This window comes from Poeciliopsis prolifica, unplaced genomic scaffold (genome assembly GCF_027474105.1).
Source record: "Poeciliopsis prolifica strain line A6 unplaced genomic scaffold, Auburn_PproV2 SCAFFOLD029, whole genome shotgun sequence".
Lineage (NCBI taxonomy): Eukaryota > Metazoa > Chordata > Actinopteri > Cyprinodontiformes > Poeciliidae > Poeciliopsis > Poeciliopsis prolifica.
In genome coordinates, this window is record NW_026562404.1 from 6,164,915 (window position 1) to 6,183,092 (window position 18,178).

The 18,178-nt window shown below is 38.9% G+C and overlaps 1 protein-coding gene across 1 annotated transcript in view; it reads right to left on the minus strand.

Annotated features, from left to right (window-relative positions):
- The window catches only part of LOC129372573 (chemokine-like protein TAFA-2), an 82,948-nt gene extending 67,416 nt beyond the window's left edge, over positions 1-15,532 (minus strand). The window contains exon 1 of the mRNA XM_055049986.1: positions 15,053-15,532. The gene's annotated coding sequence lies outside the window, so the exon portion shown is untranslated. The remainder of the gene's footprint in view (positions 1-15,052) is intronic.
- Positions 15,533-18,178: the final 2,646 nt, after the last annotated feature.

The following is an 18,178-nucleotide window of genomic DNA, read 5'->3' on the forward strand; positions in this document are numbered from 1 at the left end:
CTTGTTTTCTGATGAGCCATAGGAGGTATGGTGGAGAGATTCTGCTGTTACTGCACAACAAACACAGCCGGCGAGCCTGCGGACTCAATCTGCGTAGGCATTTTGTTACAGCTGGATTTAATAAGTCCATTTAGACAGGACTGGGGATGTATATAAAAAAGCCATCCTAGAAAAAATAAAAAATTACAGATGAGGAAACAAATTTGTGTGTATTGGTTTACGCAGCATTGTGTGCGTGTGTGTGTGCGTGTGTGTGTGTGTATGTGGGCAGGCAGGACAGGAGGTCTGCAGGGAAAGATAACTGCTCAAATCTGTCTTCTCCTTCTCACTCACACCCTTCTGCTTAGACCTCTAAAAGCTTACCCCTAGGCTTACCCTGCTCACACACCCCCACATGCATTCATGTTGCACAGAAACCTCGTAAACACCCCGTCACGAAATTCTCATTTCATTCCCTCGCAAAACTTTCCAAACCAGAAAAAATAAAAATAAAATAAAAAAAGCATTTTGGGGCTAATTTGAGAGATGCTAAAATGCATTACTGCAGTTTCACCCAGTAATGGAAAGTATCCATTAATATGACAGAGCATGACTTTGCAAGTCGCATACATAATATATACATTTTAGAAATATATGCACAATTGCAATCATTAACAGATTCAAAATGATATGAAGTTGAACTTGTTTAATATTGAAGTTCAACAAAAGTAGGGAAAGTGGTCTTGAATGATCTCCAAAGACAGGGAGTTACTTAAGCTAAAATAAAATTGAAAATATTTTATCATAAGTCTTTCCTGTGTGAATAATCACTCAGGCGTTCTCTTTTAAAACTCCTTCTTTGTTTGCCTGTTTCTAAAGTCCTTCTTCTTTTTCACTGCCCTGCTGCCGTCCTGTCTCTTCTGTCTCAGCGTAAACCAGCAACTCTCTGTCTGATGGATTTTCACGACACTGTGTCTCTGGGTATTTGCTCCTTTTTCCCAAAACACGCACGGGGCAAAGAAAGACTGCGTCGTATCAAGAGATACTTAAAAGAACAATGTTTCCATTACGGTTGAGTGTTAAAAGTCTGCAAAAGAAATCAGTCGTTTTAATAACTAAACTCTATAACCTGAGCCTCGGCCGTCAAGGCGCTCTCTTCCGTCAGGCAGCTTGACAAGTTCAGATCAGTGACACAAACTGTGATCTGGTAAACTGATGTCATGCATGACAAGTGGATTAAAGTGACCAATGTCTTTATCCCTGTTTCCTGTTACTTGTCAGTGACAGAGCATTTGTCGTGCAGCACCATGGACAGATCTCCCACTGCTTGGTGCATTGAACTGGTCAGAACGATGGACAGTTCCTGAAAGTGCAGGTTGATGACACAAGGATCTTTAACACCATGCCAAAGCATGTAAGGCCCTCATTACTGCATTCAGAAAGCATGCAGGTTCTGCAGAAAATTTCCACCTCAAGGATCACAATAATAAAGAATTCCCCAGCTCACAGTAAGATCAGTCCCTCAGGTACATAGCATTAATTAAGACTCTAATTTTCTTCCAGGATGATGTTCTCTACATAAATTGTGTAGCTGCTAAGTAATACACAGGTGATAAGATTTTACGAAGAATATTGTAACCAAAGACTGCATCCTACTGCCATCAGATGGTCTTGAATCAAGATTTAAAGTAGTAGTATTTTGTAAAATTTAAGTTTTTGAGCTTTACATCGCGTTATAAAATCACTCCCTCAACACAAACATACTTGGAGTGTTGCCTTAGCGCCATTTATTTATTTTTTTTCATTTTTTCACAGATTATCTGTATTGTGCTTTACTGCCGCAGCAATTTTGGAAAATATGAAACATGTCAGAAGTGGCTCTTGGGATGCCAGTCTGAAAAACCTTTATGGGGTAAAGATGTGTGGTTAAGATTGAAATATTAGATTTTTTTTTCTTTAGAGATACCTTTTTAAACTGTCAAATAAAAACATCTTGATTGAATGATAATAATTAAAAATTTGCCAGCGGTGAGTCATTTTGAGTTTAACTTGCAATTATTTCTCCTATTCAAAAATTATTATTTCATTAAGTCCACAGAAATATACTAAAAGCTGAGATTTTGAGAAATTACCATCTTTGAAATTGTTGCTTAAGAAACTGCTGTTTTATAAAGGGAAGGGCTTATTTTACAAAATATCTGGCATGGACATGTACATGGTTAAAATATTTTGACCAGACAATAAAAAGCAGTCTTTCTGATTTCATTCCTCTCCGTTGAACTGCAGCTACAGATGAACACTTCAGGGGATACCACAAGTAAGGAAAATATGGAGAAAGCTGTTAAACCAGCTCAACTCCAGCTAAAGCAGCAAAAAAAACTTCCAACAGATTCCTGCATAGAGAGGGGATAAATATGTTTTGCTGCTAAATTGTAAACTAGATCCAGGGCATACACCTTTATTAATTTAGCTCCATAAAAAAAATGTAATCAAATATATGGGATATTGAACAAAAAGTAAAATCTGAATCATTTATGAGGCCATTCTCTTTTTAAAACAAGAGTTTTAAGACCACCACCATTACAAGTGAAGCTCCTCTTTGTGCCCTTCACTGCCACAGCTGCAGCCCTCAAGAGGACACAAGGCTGGCACAGCCTCATCGCATAAAGGCAGGGGGAATGCTAATAAAGCTGGATTCAATCAAATTGAAAGCAGTCTTTTGGTAATTCATGCCTTTAAAATTTGAATTCTTGTTGTGCATTCAGAGTCTCTCTCTGTCCACCCCACACAGACACACACACACACACACAGCTGGCCGAGTTACTGGCTCAGCCTGAAAGAAAATCGTGTTACTCACTGAGAGACAGACGATTAAAACGCGTTTGACTTGAATAAAGCAGAAATGCTGAGGAAGAACAGGATTTTAATAATTATTAGTGTTGCACGACATCAGGGAACTATGTAGTTGGGATTCCATTGCTAAAATTTTGCAAGGCTATCTGAACTGCGATTAATTTTTTCGGAGTCTTTTCTTGCTTAACCAAGAAGCACTGTCCACACCGTCCCCCATAACCCTTGGTGTCTCAGCAGTTTAAAATATAACTCAATTATTTGTATTAAGCCCTATTAGAGAGCATCCAACTGGCCAAATATATTATTGGTACGTACAGATTTAATGCATTATACTTGAAGTGTTGTATCATACCAAATTCTGCCTCCAAGTGATCCTTTCAAATGGTGATGCTGCACACACTAATAAGAGCTGAGATAAAATGTGTTGGGCAGTTCTACCTATTGTAGTGCAAATGTTAGGTATTCACTTGTTTCTATGTTCAAAATCGTTTTGAATTTGCGTTACACAAATAAGTTGTGGTCTTCTAGTGGAATAGCTGTCTTTTTCTTTCCCCTGTTAATTGACTAAAATGTATTTTATATATGGCACAAATGGCAATTGTGCCATATATATGTGATTTTGTTTCCTCCAAATGTCTTATTCCGGAATTGACTATCCCTAAAGCTTTCAAATAAAACCATAAAATCAGCATTTTGTAGTTTTATTTAGATCAGTTATTTAACATAAATATTTAAAACTTTAATGCTTAAAATCTGCTCAAAGAACAGGTATTTTTCATGCACACGTGCAAAACATTGATTTTTGCCTAATGTATGAGGCCTCAGAGTGCTGCAGCTAATGGCAGTGTCATAATATTGGACACATTAGGATGGGATTAGTAAAAGAAGCCGCTTTTAGGATGTGATCCCTGGGAGGAGGGTGTCGGATAGTGCTTGTATTACTGTCATCCCTATCTCTCTCTCACACACACACACATGCAGAGACGCAGGTTGTCCTACAGCCTTGCTGGCTTTTCTCAATAGCATCTGTGGAGGAACATGACACACTGAAGCATCACCTGCAGTAGCTCATATTCCTCTTCCAAAAATACGTTTTTTTTTTTTGTTTTTTTTAATCTCATCTGTTTGAGGTGCTGGTGTAAAACGTGCCTGGTGGAAAAACAGAAAAGCTGTGCTGGAAGACTGAACTTGTAGAGATTAGAAGAGGTATCCCTCAGCTCCCTTTAACAAGGTGTTTCCTCTTTCTCGTTAGACTGCATCATTAATGACTGAAGCTTAAAGTTACTTCATTACAGAACGTCTCTGAAGCACAAACACATTTTTACAGTGCTTTACATATGTTTTAATGCTCTCTCACATTTGGTCATGACAATATATTTTTAGAGGGATTTTTATTTTTAAGTGGACCAGCAAACTATGACACATAATTGTGAGGTAGAAGGAATCAGATATTTAGATCTTTTACAAATAAAAATCCAAAGGTTTTGTGTGTTTATGTGTTTAGTCCCCCAACTAAATACTTTGCAATAATGCTCTCCTTAATATTGCACACATACATAGAAACAGTGAGCAACAGTACTCAAGTAAGCTGTGTGCCAATTAAGGAATGCACAGCTGGTACTAAAGGGCCCAGAGTGTAGAGAAAGTATCCCCAACACCATTACTCCACCATCAGCAGCCTGAACTATTGATACCTTTCTTTTTTTTAAAGCATCTAATGCTGGAGGATAAATGTTTTTCTTTCTGAAATCTATCTGGTATACATTACTTTGGAATATTGAAAACCCAGTCTTGTTCTTTAAGTGACTGAAGTATAATGGTGCATTTTGTTGAGTGCAAGTGTTGTGAGGCCTTTGTGTCTGAGCTGCACACATTACAATGCTGAATGTCTTGTGGCTACAATAGAAGTGGCTATGTAGAAGGTTAATAAGGGAGAAAAAGGGCTGTAATTTAGTGCGAGCAGAAAAGCTGTAAGACTGTGTTTATGTTTGTTTAAGTCTGAGGTGAGTGATGAACTGCCTCGTGTCTGAGCTGAACATCATCCATCACCCTTGTTAGTAACTCAGGGGTCCTGTCATTACATGTTTCCCTTCATTTACACTGATAATATCCATCTCTCCTGGCCAAACTCTGCACTGTCTATCTCATTTTCAAGCCCTCCTCCCATCTCCCCCTCTCTCTCCTAAAAAGTTCACTTTTCTTCAGCCAAGCGAATGCATCACTGAATCCATTGGTGAAAAAAAATTGACTAACACTTGGAATGTCCAGTTGGGGGAGCTCTACTGGTCAAATCTTCAGATTCTGTCATTTGTAAGCAATATGTTTAAGTACTTGACAAGGTCACACTTTGCATTGTTAATTGTGATGGTAATTTGTCTGCCTGACAATAACCTGCAAAGAATAATCTCAAATGAGACTGTCCTACCCACTTTATAGCAACTATCTATTTTTCAAGAAAATAAATCTCAAGAAATGTGCAAGTGATCTGCATGGCACAGTCTGACTGTTGATGAAGGTACACAAAAACATGTTAAATCTTTAAAGAAAGCAGCTGAAGACATACTGTGTTTTTTTCTTTCCTTTCTGCAATGATTTCAGTGGTATTTGTCTTTGCAAGGATGTGTTTGCTTTAATGCCAGGACTCAGTGACAGATAGCCACATTCCAGAAATGGCAGTGAATGCAGCTGTTCCACGGCAGGTAAATTCACAATGTTCAGGTGAGCAATCATTGCTATTATAGCAGCCCACTTCCCGTGACATATTGTGGCTTATTAGGAAAGCAATTCGATTTGTAGATTTTGGCATGGCCATAGGTTTTGCTAATGACTCTGCAGTGACAGGACTCTCAGCCAGTTTGTCAGCTGAGAGGTGGTCTTGCTTTCAGCAGCCGTTATAAACAAAGCAATGCAGGCACTGGATCTTTGGCAGTGTCAGTTCTGACTCATTATGGTTAATGGTAAAGAAGAGCTGTTAACCAGGAGTCAGAGCTGTGTCACACATGAGTCAATTGCGCTGCTTTCTTCATCATTAACCTGGCATCAATCACTGTGGCCGTTAGGCCGGCAATTAGGCCGGGCTCACTGTTTCTTTTTGTTTTTATGTCTCTGTGTGTATCCGGTCTACACTTTTATTAAGGGTGAAGGGAACTTTCTGGGGGTCATCTTAAGAAATAGAGGAAGTTACACTTCAGCCCAAAATTATTTATACATGTTTCAGATTCAGATTTAATATTCACTCAACCAAAACGTTTTGGTTTTCATAGGAACTAACAGAAGCATCTCTCAATGTATAATAAATTATATAAATTTTATTATAATTAATAATAATTCCTGTTTTTATTTATGGCCTTCTCAGTAATCAGTGGACAAAGCCTTCTTATAATTGCTGACCAGTATTTTGTGTGTTTCTAATGACATTTTGATTATTTGTTTTGGATGAGCTTCTCTCCCATAATCCACATGTTTAGCTCCTTTCACAGACATTCCATCGGATGCATGTTGAGAAAGTGTGGGCTGCTCTGAAATGTTAATATTCTTCCAGTCAAAAGAAACATGCTAATAATGCTTAAAGATAACTTATAACCTAAATCTGCCAGAGCTACGAATAATCTTGGGCAAAACTGTGTATTCACTATTAAAAATACATTGATCAGAACTGTGATTGGTGAAGTTTTGACCTGTATTCAGACTATAATATAAGAATAAGATAGGACAGACAGGGAGAGACTATTTTATTAAAACAGAGATAAAGTGCTTAAGCAGCTAATTCCATGTAGACTTACTATTTTCTTACAGACCATTTATAAGGAACTCCTTGCTAATATCAAGTTGGTCAAGTTGGTTCTCCTTTTTGACTGCATAAGTGTTTTAATTCTTAGTGGCAGGAATTCAATAAGGGATCAAAACATTCATCAGTGAAGTTGGTCCTTATTGACACGATAGCATCAGGCAGCTACTGTACATCTTTCAGCTGTGCACGGAGATTTATGATTCTACAAAACGAGCTCTGTTGGAGTTAGATCTGGTGACTTTTGAAGAACATTTAACTAATTGAAATGTTTAATAAACCTGTTTGGGATGACGTGAGTTTAGTGGGTTGGTGCTTGGTTCTGATGGAAGAAGACATTGGAGAATGGTTACATGGTACCTCCTGACAAGCTTTTTGTGATCATGAATAATAATAATAATAATAATAATAATAATAATAATAATAATACATTTTATTTATGATAATAAAGAACTGATTGCTCATGTTCCAAACAACCACTTACTGTCCAGGTCCAATCAAGTTGAAAATATTCTGATTCTGATCACCAGCCAGTTTTCCAGCTCATCTCTAGTTACCAGTGAACTCAGTGCAAAGATTGTTGTAAAGTCTCTCACTCCCCCTCTCTTTCATATCTTTCTTTATTAATTTCCCTTTTTTGTGCTTGGTTGTAGCCCAAGGCCTGTTCTACTGGTTGACTGTGTTTATCTGTGTATGTCCTTTTATCTTGTAGTCTTTGATTATTTTTCTTACAAGTGGAACCACCAGCTATTTTACAGCTGCCTCATTAGGTTGTCAGGCAAACCCACAGTGCCTGCAATTATATCTAATTATGCAATTATGAATCCAATATAAAGTGTTATATATACTGTAGTTGGGTATATTTGAGCTCAAATACATGCAGCAGTAATTATTGCAGTTTGGTGGGTGGTTTTGTGCAGGGATAATAATACAGATAAAGGAGATGGAGGAGAAATGAACCGACACAGATTGTGTGACTTTTATACTTACATAGCAACAAGTGGAAGCTGTAAGACTTTCTGCATCTGCACTAGCTGTATGGTTTTCAGAGTTGGGCCAAGGTTGTGTATCAATGTGCACAATATTTTTATATCGTGTACATTTTGAACACAATGAAAAAGACATAAACTGGTAAAAAAGTTGTCTCTTAATTTCTTTCCCTCTTTCAAGATTTACATGTAACAAACCAATCCATACAGAAAAGAACTTTATGACACAAAAATGTTATTTTTTTGTTTCGTTTTTGTTTTAGAACACTTTCATTTTAAAAAGAACATACTCGGACATTACCAGTGGAGTTTTTGAAAGTTTTTTGTGGCTCTTGTGGCCTTTACTCAAAAGTAGCTGAACAGGAACATGTGTATATGGAGAAGGAGAAGACATGCATGTATTACAGAAACATTTTTAGCAGTGGACTCTATCTAAAACTACCATTTTAGTTTCTTTATGCTCAGTCTCTGATGATCACCCCCTCTGTTGTGACTGGTCAGCTGAGTGGTCATAAGAGGCAGCTTCTCATTCTTTGCTTGACATATGCCAAACTAACCAGTGGAGACAGAGTAAGTGAGGAAGGTTAATGTTAAGGTTACCGGAGTCTGGACTACACTAGAGGTTTCCAAGAAAGCATGTTCCATTAAAAAGAGATGCTGGCTTTGCAAATCTGGAGAGTCTTTTCATGTAGAAAAAAATGCCACAGCATAGAAAAGAAAAGTAGAATTCAGATTTAAATGTCAATGGTTTATATTTCCTTCTACATCTTTAATTCAATTAAAAATATGTAATTATTCCCAAAGAAAATTGTAATTTTTTATGCACTTAAGTGCATATTTGTCTTATCTTCTTTGCTGAGTTATTGCTTTTACATTCAAGAATCCTAGAGCCTACAAAGAGTGTCTTTAAAAACACTGCATTGTGTTAAATTAAAGCTCAATATTTCTCCCCAACGATGCTCTTGCTCTCTCCTCTGGCCTCCTCTCCGTCATTGCTGTGCTAGTCAAGGGAAGCGGCGTGGGGCTTAGAGGTGCTGGATAAACATTAGATCTGCAAAGTGCTTTTTTCCCCCAGTCTCTGTGTACCTGGGTAATAGATGCAGTAATGGAGTTTGTTCAGGCTAAGGTAATCCTAGAGTTGTAAGCGCAACAGCTGATGCTGTTTCTCTCTTCTGATGTCCTGTTCCACAGCAGGCACTGATGCTGTTGCAGCTGTCACTGTTACTGAGCCACACAAGCCATTCTGGAGCAAAGCAAAAGAGTGCATTTTATTCACAAAAATGTATTGCCTGGTGGAAGTATTGGGTGCAAAAGCAAGCATGTGTGAGCAAGCACATGTGTGTGAGTGCCTTTGTAGTTTAAGCGAGGAAAGGATGTAACGATATATGGCTGTTTGGATGTTATAAGTCACCTTTGGGAGGAGGGATAAGAACAAGGCTGGAGGCTAAGAATGAATTTACGGGGTCCAATCTCCTAGAAACAATTTCTTTATGTGGGTTACACACATTTAGAGTGGCTACTCGTCTCTGATGGGCCTCGACTGACCACAAACAGCTTCTGGTGATGGCCAATGAAATGCAGCGCAACCTTTTATGGGACATGTTTTTTTTTTATTTATTTCTCTTTATCTCTTGTGGTCTTGCTTGTCTGCTTCTTTTCCATTATGTCAAGGTCTTTCATTTCTGTTTCATTTTCAGTCAACTCCATTTCTCTTTTAATTAAGCAGAGGTTAATACATTTATGTGGCCAAAGAGAAATGTCTCTTTTTATAGGACACAAGGTGGAGTTATCGTAGCCTCGTAAAAACCAGTCCCTTGTTGTATGCTTTGCCTCTTACAGAGGGTCTGTGCTATCGGCTGTTGAGAAATGATTGCTTCCTGAAGGCGGGGACTGTGTTAAAGATTTTCATGTTACCCAACCCCTAAAACTTGGCCATGAAGTTTGTAATGCGGCAGTTCGACGATTTGACGCCTACCAGAAATCGTGTACACTGAAAACAACGGGGGGAGTAGAGCCACAACATCTTCGCTAGCAATCAAATAACTTAAGCATTCTTCCTATTTCGACTTTAAATGTTCAATATTTGGAAGAGTAACAAACATGTTTGCTTCCTTTGCTGCAATTGCCAAACTACTGCCATGGCAGACTACAATTCTAAAAGAGTGCAGGAAATCGACGCCCTTCTCTTTGCCGATTCACCCGATTGAAATTCAACCATAGAAACTGAGCTGTGGTTGTCCCAGACAGAGCACTGAAAGGAGATGAGAACAGAGTGGAATTGCGTAGGAAAGCAATCGCCAGGATACAGTTATCTACTTCTGTTCGGTCTTTTTCATGCTGTCTTCTCTTTTAATATATTCCCCTCTTTTTGTTGCCTTTTTTTGCAGTGGCGCCTTGACATTACTCTCAACGCCCAAAAGGCTTACTGGAAAAAAAGATGGATAAAGGAAAGAGTGAGGGAAATGCTGAAAAGGGAGTTGTATGGATGTGTGTGTGCCTGTGTCAGAGAGTTAAAGGTACACAGAAAGATATAAAGCAGCGAATGATGGAATGAATGGAATGATAATGATTTATCCAACTCAAAAAATAAAATATTACATGGTGTTGGGTTTACAAGACAAATTTTTTTTTAAAAAAAGAAAGAAAACTAACAAACATGAAGCATTTGTTGTTTGTTTGTTTGTTTTCTTGTTTGGACAAATAAAAAAGCATATAAATTGCAAACTGTGTCTTAACGAATCTGTTATCTGAATGGAATAACTAAATCCAGATTTGACAAAGCAATGCTATTCAGTTTCTATGGTTTTCTGATTCTAAGGTGGTCCTGACACTAAATTATTACTCATAATAAATTACTAATTATTACTTGAAATGTTCTGTTTTGTGATGTTAAAACAGAATTAAGGCTACAAAAATCTCAAACCAGACTTTTTAAAATCTCGGTTCAGTTTGGATTAATCCATCAAAGATTTTATCAATCATAGTATTAAGGACACGATAAATAAATGATGTCCAGACTCATTAAAAACAGTTAAAGCAGCTTTTAGTGTTTATCAGTGTTAAGAAGCTCGCAAGCAGATGCTAACTCATTAGCAATTATTATCATTATCATCACTGGTAGTCGTTATGATAGTGCAGTACTTAAAAAAAAAAAATAAATAAATAAATATTTCTCTTGTGTTTACTTAAAGTCCTACTTAAAAACAGGTTACCAGTAGAGAAGGATTCTTCAGTGCACTTGCACATAACACAGTAATTACATCAAAATATCAAAAATACAGGGTATAAATGTATCTTCATATCCAGAGCCCATAGTGGATAACACTCTTTTTCTTAAGTGCAGCCGATAAAGTAACTTTGTGAGACAAACTATGCTTTCACTACAAATTTCCAATTGAATGGCTAGAAAAATGAAAACAACCAGGATTTTTCCGATGCTCAATCTGAGCCCAGGAATTAATCAGCAAACTTCAAGTTGTAAAAGAGATGCATTTTTTTTATTACGTCTTATCAATAAACAATGACACGATGTAACATGTCATGCAGTTTTCCTCTTCTGAAGTGGTATTTACATACCTGTACACCTACATAACACAATAATATTTACATTTACCTGTGTGATTGTTTGTCTTTTACGTCTTTGTGTTGTCATGTGATGAACCGGTGACATATCCAGGTGTCTATCTCTAGCCCGATGCCAGCCAGACAGACACCTTGCAAGTAATAAGTGGCTATTGAAAATGTATGTCCCAAAAGTATTAGAAGCAGTTTTTTACCTTAAAAACGTAAAATTTGAAAGAGGTTGTTTTTAGCAATGTTGCAGATTGTGTTCAAATCTAGTTTTATATTTGTCTTGGATGGTCATAAGTGGACAGATCTGAGCGGGTCACTTTACACCTGGCACTGAAATTCATCTCCACGTGCCTCTCCGGTGACCACATGAGATCGGAGCTACTTCCCTATGCAAATAAACAGATATGCTAGTGTAAGTCACCCACTTCCAGTCCAATCCCACACAACATTCAGTGATGTCTTCTATTTTACTGTTCAGTTAGAGGCGAAAAGTATTTCAGATTTGTCTAAGGAAGCAAAGAATTTTAATAAACACTTTAATGATTTCAAGGTAAATATGCTCCAAGGCTGGCAAGTAAATAACACAATCCAGAACACAATCTGTCTGTGAAATAAGATAGCAAACAACAAGCATAATAATAATGGTATTTGTACCAATCTTTCATAGATGGACATTACTCACAAATACCTTCTGATTAAGAACACATCAGTTCAGGCAATTGCCATTTTTACCCAGAGGAGGGCGCTCACATGTGCTTATAACATGTTTGGTAAGTACCAAACCTGATTGGTGTTTACCAAGAATGCCTGATAAAATCTGAAAGCATTTGGATTTTCTGATGTAAGAGCAACAGCAAATCAGAGTTAGAAACCAGTGTTAGGCAAGCCTAATGGCAATAAAAGCATGTGTAAGGCAAGTCATTTGTATATTTAATGTAATTTCTTAAACTCTAGCCTCATCAAGTTTGCAAATTGTCACACTATATCAATACCTGATAAGAGTTCCCCATAAGCTAAATGAACACAAGAGAACTTTTCTGCCCCTATTAGCTGATGATATTCATGTTATTAATACCTGTTGAAAACCATTTATTCAATATGATTCAGCTCCTAGTGCTCTTCCCAAATATGTCCTTAATAACAACACATTTCCAAGCCTTTGCAGCTAAAGTAAATTGAAAATAATTTGCAAATATTACTTGAAAAATAAAATCATTGCAGTATTTGCCTGCCTGCGATTAATAATGTGAGCACAAAACCAGAAACTGTTTATTGAATAAGCTTGTGACACTAACAGTGTATTGTGATTTATTTTGTTTTGTGGTCACATTAAAAATACATTTGAGCCAATTCTGAAAGCTACCAGTGAGTGGCCATATATTTCTTTCCGATAATGCATTTGAGTTTCTCTCCATAAACACCCAGAAATTCAATCCAATCTCTGCGGCTGTTCTGCTCGCCACCTCCCTGCTGCTTTTCCTTTCTGTCAGTCAAGTCTGGAGCATGTCCAAAAATTATATACATTTTTGTTCAAATTGCAGCTTCAAAGTACAGATGCCCTGGCTTTTGTGGCCTGAGCTGAAAATAACAAGAAGGATGTTACACAGTGTAAATTCTCATACTCTGTGCCTTACAAAGGCATTCTTGCCACCTGAATTTTTCTGTCTTGACACATCGCAACCAAAAAGTTATTTTTTTTTCAACAAATTCACAAAACGTTGCATAATCATAAAATTATGATTACGCAAAATCTAATGTCTACCACGTATTTGTAATTAGCCCCATTTAATCTGATATCCCTGAATCAATCCGATTGCCTTCAGTACTAACCTAAGTTCTAAACAGATTCCAGATGTGTGTCATTTAGTTTCACAATAAAGTTATTCTGTGAAGATTTAACATGTTTGTCAGAGAACCTTAGTGAACAAGCACCATCATAAGACCAAGCTACATACCAGAGACCTGTATAAATAAAGTTGAATAAAGATAAAGTCGTGGAAATTTTAAAGCTAAATTATCTTGTAAAACTCTATCCTAAGCATCAAACAGTCTCACAAACCAATGTTCAATCCATAACTGAAAAAGTGGCACACCTGCAAACTTACCAAAAAATTATTGTACACCTACAATAATGGGTAAGCAAGGTTAGCAGCCGAGTTGCCCATACATAGTCTGCAAAAAAATATGTCTTCTCATTGCCAAGGCTGCAAGAGCAAAAATGACATAATTCTTTTCTGGCAGCTGTGGTTTGATAGTTCTGGCAGCTGCTGCTTGACAACCTAACAGAGCTTTTTTTTTCTAGTGTGATGCCCAACAGGTACACTGTGAAGAAATGTAAAGTGGCCCTGACTTATGCTAAAAATGAAATTATTGTTCTCACCACCTCGAGTAAAGAAAAGAAAATCTGGTCTTGTACAGGTCTCAACTTTAGGTGTTCCAGATATCCATCATGTAAGAATACCTGTTTCAGTCATGCACTTCACAACTTCGTATATTTCACGGAGAAGTGGCAGGAAAAAAGTAATTCTAGACGTAAGGGTACCATTTGCAGTTTGCCTCGAGGTTTGCAGAGTGTACTATCATAGATGTGGAAGAAGATCAGATGAGACCAAAATTGAACTTAGGCTGGTGGTGGAAAATTACTACAAGTTAACTCTCGCCAAAAGAACTATTTGGGTTACATGTGCAGAGCTAGAAGTTGTTTTCTACAGCTGCATCAGAACCAGATTGTCTTACCTCTTGTTTTGAATTCCTTATCCTTAGTATAAAACCCAAGTGTTTTCTCTGCCGGGCAGAGCTTTTCACCTAGACCTTCTTCAGTATTGATTGTCCTACAAGCTCTCTATATTGTGCACAATATATGAATAAACCTAATTGCGTGATTTCACCTAACAGTGCTTGGTAAAAGTTTTTCCACAACAGGCTCTAAGCAGAATTCTACAGTATGTATTGAAAGAAAAACTAGAACTGAACAACATGCCCACCCAGAAAGATGGATGGAAATGATTACAGGACAGTCCTGTATAAAGAATAATGAATAATTTTTGATCCAAGTGATCCATGTGTTAAAATGGCCCAGTCAAAACTCAGGATGTTATAACAAAACTGAATAAAGTTAGCTATACTGTGACAAAACGTGAGAATGTTCAAGAGTAGAGATGCTTAACTACATTGAATGGTAAGTCAACATCAATAAGTGCTTCAGGAGCTTCAGATTCAGGTTCGGTTATAAGGGTGTGTCGAAGAAAGACAACGCAAAGAAGCGCATGACTACGCAGTCCCAACTTTTCATGCAGCTCATATCTATAGAACAAATCAACTAAAGTGATAAAGAACCGAGACAGACCGGCTGCGCCAATAAATACATAACACGTGACGCCACACAGCCACCTCACCTGCTTGGCAATCAGAGTGAGTGCGCGTGCGCTCATTTGTGTGCGCGAGTGCGTCTTAGAGAGAAAGAGAGCGCGAGGGGAGCCTTTGGATAGGCGCAACACCTGAAGCAACCGCAATCATTTGTCTTCTCTGTAAAATCACCACCGTCTAAATGAAGCTGATTCCAGGGCAGTAGAATGCTTCCCAATCCCCTCCCTTCCCTGCTTTTTTTTTTTTTATTCCAGCAACTCTTCCATAAAATCCTCTCCATTTACATTCCCTAACACGGTCAGAATAAGATGCAATCCGTCCCATCGGTAGACTTAATAGACTTAAGCTTTCCAGCTGCAATGCAATTTGTATTCACGCAGAGCAGGACGCGCGGCGTTCAGGACTTTTATCACGCTCACTTTCCAGGCAGCGAATAAAAAGCGCATGAAACACATGCCCTTCCCTCTCCCTCGGTGAAGTGCGGAGGTTACCCGGAAATCCATACCTGTTGGTGCGGTGTGGTCCTGTTCTGTTAACCCAGCAGGTGAGCCTCTTTCCTCATAGCCGCTCCGCTCTCCGAGACGGAGGAGATTCTCGCATGCCCTCTGCGCTTACACCGTGAAGCGGCTCCTTTCTGGCACAGAGCAGGAAAGTTACACCATACCATCCACGCGTCGGGATATGCGGAGATAAGGTGAAAAGACAGGACGCTCTGACACCTCCTGTCTTAAAACCAAGCCTGCTGCCCTCTGCGGCCGATGCGCAGCTGAAAGGATCCCTGAAAGTTCTGTCTCTCCTCTCCTCTTTTGCACAAGAAAGTTCCCTAAGCCATCTTAATATGACGGAAACGCCTTAACTGGGCCTTTAATTTGGCGTGGCGAATCTTCTTTTTATTCCTCGAGAAGAAAGTGAGGAGACCGCAGCCGGTGGCGGGACAGAGGTGCGATTGTGTCGGGGCGTCACGCAGACTGCTGATGCGCTCCTGTTTGTCCTGCCTGGAAGATGTGGAGCGTTTGCTGTGGGCTGTAATAGTGGTGCACCGCCCCCTAGCGGACTGATGTGCAAACATGTGTCCATAGAAGCAAGGCGTATGCAGTAATCCCTGAGCGATACTGTACACTGATGTGACTAGAGCCAGATGGGCTGCGCAAGGACGTGTGGGATACATGATATTATTCATCATCTGTCAGTGTACCCTGGTAGTCAGACAGAAAGAGGCATGGGCTAATGTCGAAACATAATATAAACACACACACGCACACACACGCCTACACACACAAGCACACACACAAACTAATTTACGTGCATCAGGAATGCCCCGAGGAGTTTGGATGCTGGATAGAGTCGGGGGTCTTGCAAGAATCACGCCCTGAGCAAGAACCTCCTTTTGCTGTCCAACACACATCAGCACACGCCCACTCCCTATCACCTCTATGAAGAGCCTTCTTACTATGTATCATATATGTCTTTAAACCAGATACAAAAACCAATTCTCAAAAAATTCTAAATTCATTTTTTTTATTGTTTGTATAAATAAAATAATGAAAAGTTTTCTCTTTTTAGCCACAACTGCACACATTGCTTTTGCTTTTGCGTTCAAGTAACCGTGCAATAATTTTTTGATGAAAGTTCAAACTTTAAGAGGCAGAGCAAATTTTTCAAGTAGAGATTTTATCATTTCCAAATAGTTCCAATTTAGAATCCTGTTTCCCAAGAACATTTGAATAGGTAATAAGTATGAGTGCAAAAGCTAAATATATCGCAAATTTGGCACAGAATAATTGGTTTCTAATGTTATACCAACCTGCGTTAGGTGCTTAGATGATGTCCATGAAAGTTTAATGGAAGCATCTGGTTAACTCTACAAATATCCTGATAGGTTACAAGAATTATATATAAGTTAAATGAAAAATTCATTAAGTACCAGGTAACTTGCATAAAAACACTCAATATGTTCTACGGATGCATCTGGCAAACTAATGAAACTTTTATGAGAGTGAATTTTCATTCATTCGTTTCATTTTTAGATTCCAAGAAAGCATCTGGTATCGTATTAATAAAAGATGGATGAAAGTATTTGGCTAGTTGCCTACACATTCTGTAAAGCAATAACCAACAGCAATGAAAGTAAGCTTTATGTTCTAAATGAATATGGGCTGCATCGTGAGGTTTTACCATAGAAAATTAGTTTGGGGCTCATTTCTTTCTGCATGTGGCACCCCTGGATGTGCTGACCTGGACAGATAGCCTGTTTCCCATATCAAAAACTGCCACTGGTTGCAATAAAGGAAAATCCTAAAGTCTGTGACCTATTAAGATGTGTCTGTGATCTGTGTGAGCAAGTCCCTGTCAGCTGTGAAGAAGTTCATATTAATCTGATCTCAGCCTGACCGACCAACAGGAGCAGAGTGACAGACTGTCACCATGCAAACAGTACATAGAGAAAATGTATTGTGTGTGTGTGTGTGTGGGGGGGGAGATCTTCAAATGACCTCTGTTCATTTGAAGAAGCAAAGCCGAACCGGACTGTAAAGTGTGACCGCCTGTGTTGAAGAGGAGAAACGGACAGAAAGGAGCCGACGTGAAGTCACACCGTAGACTGTAAAGCACAGCACAAAGCACGGCTGAAGTTCCTTATGTGTTTCAGATGTAATCGAGCTGATGATCCATGGTTGCCCACACATGTGACAGAACAATTGATCCGAAGACAGGGCTGTGATTGTGCACATGTGGTCATACATCATTTCACCCAGTGAGCTAATCTGTTACTCTGACCAAGAGTGTCTATCTATATCTCACATCTCCTTTCTGCCCTATTTCTTGAACTTTCAACACCCTCCTCACTGCCCTCTCTTTTCTTTTCTTCTTTTTTTCTTTTTTAGGTCTTTTTGCCTTTCGGTGATCTTCTCGCTGTGCTTCTTGGTTCTTCTCTTTCTCGCCAAAGTAACACTGTTGTATCTTGGATAACCTGAATAACCCAACCAGGGGATTATTCTTCTGTTCTGCTCCCTGGCAGCACAGTTAAAAGTCACCATGTGGACTGGGAGATAACAAACAAGCGACTCACATGCATGCAGGATCCCCGAGCTGCTTGGAAGCCCTCAAAAATCATCCTAATTCACTTGGGATTGGTGGCATTTACCCACACGCAACCTTTCCCTCACATGTGCTCACACACCCGAAGATGTATACCACAGTTGATGGCCTCCCAGTGACTCAAAAAGGGATTTAAACATGTGCCAATCGGAGACCTCTGTGCATTTCTGTTACAGAATAGATAGTCAATTCTCTCAGAGAGGCTTTGCTGATCACATGACGTCCTTGGAGCAACATGCTGTGTGCACGCACGGAGTGGCACATGCCAGCACTTACACACGCACACACAGACAGAGCCATGTGAACATTATAATAGAGAAGCTCAGAATAGTCCAATCAAATTCATGTTGTCATACTTTTCCTTCAGTCATCTCACTAAGTCAGCTGAAATGGAGACAAATGCTACAGGACCAGGAGATAATCTGCAGAGACATGCAGATTTTACCACACAGCTCTGGGCTAATACTCATAATCATCAGAGCAATTAATTATAATAGGCAGTGCATTGTTTGGCAGCTGTCAAAACCGCAGAGGG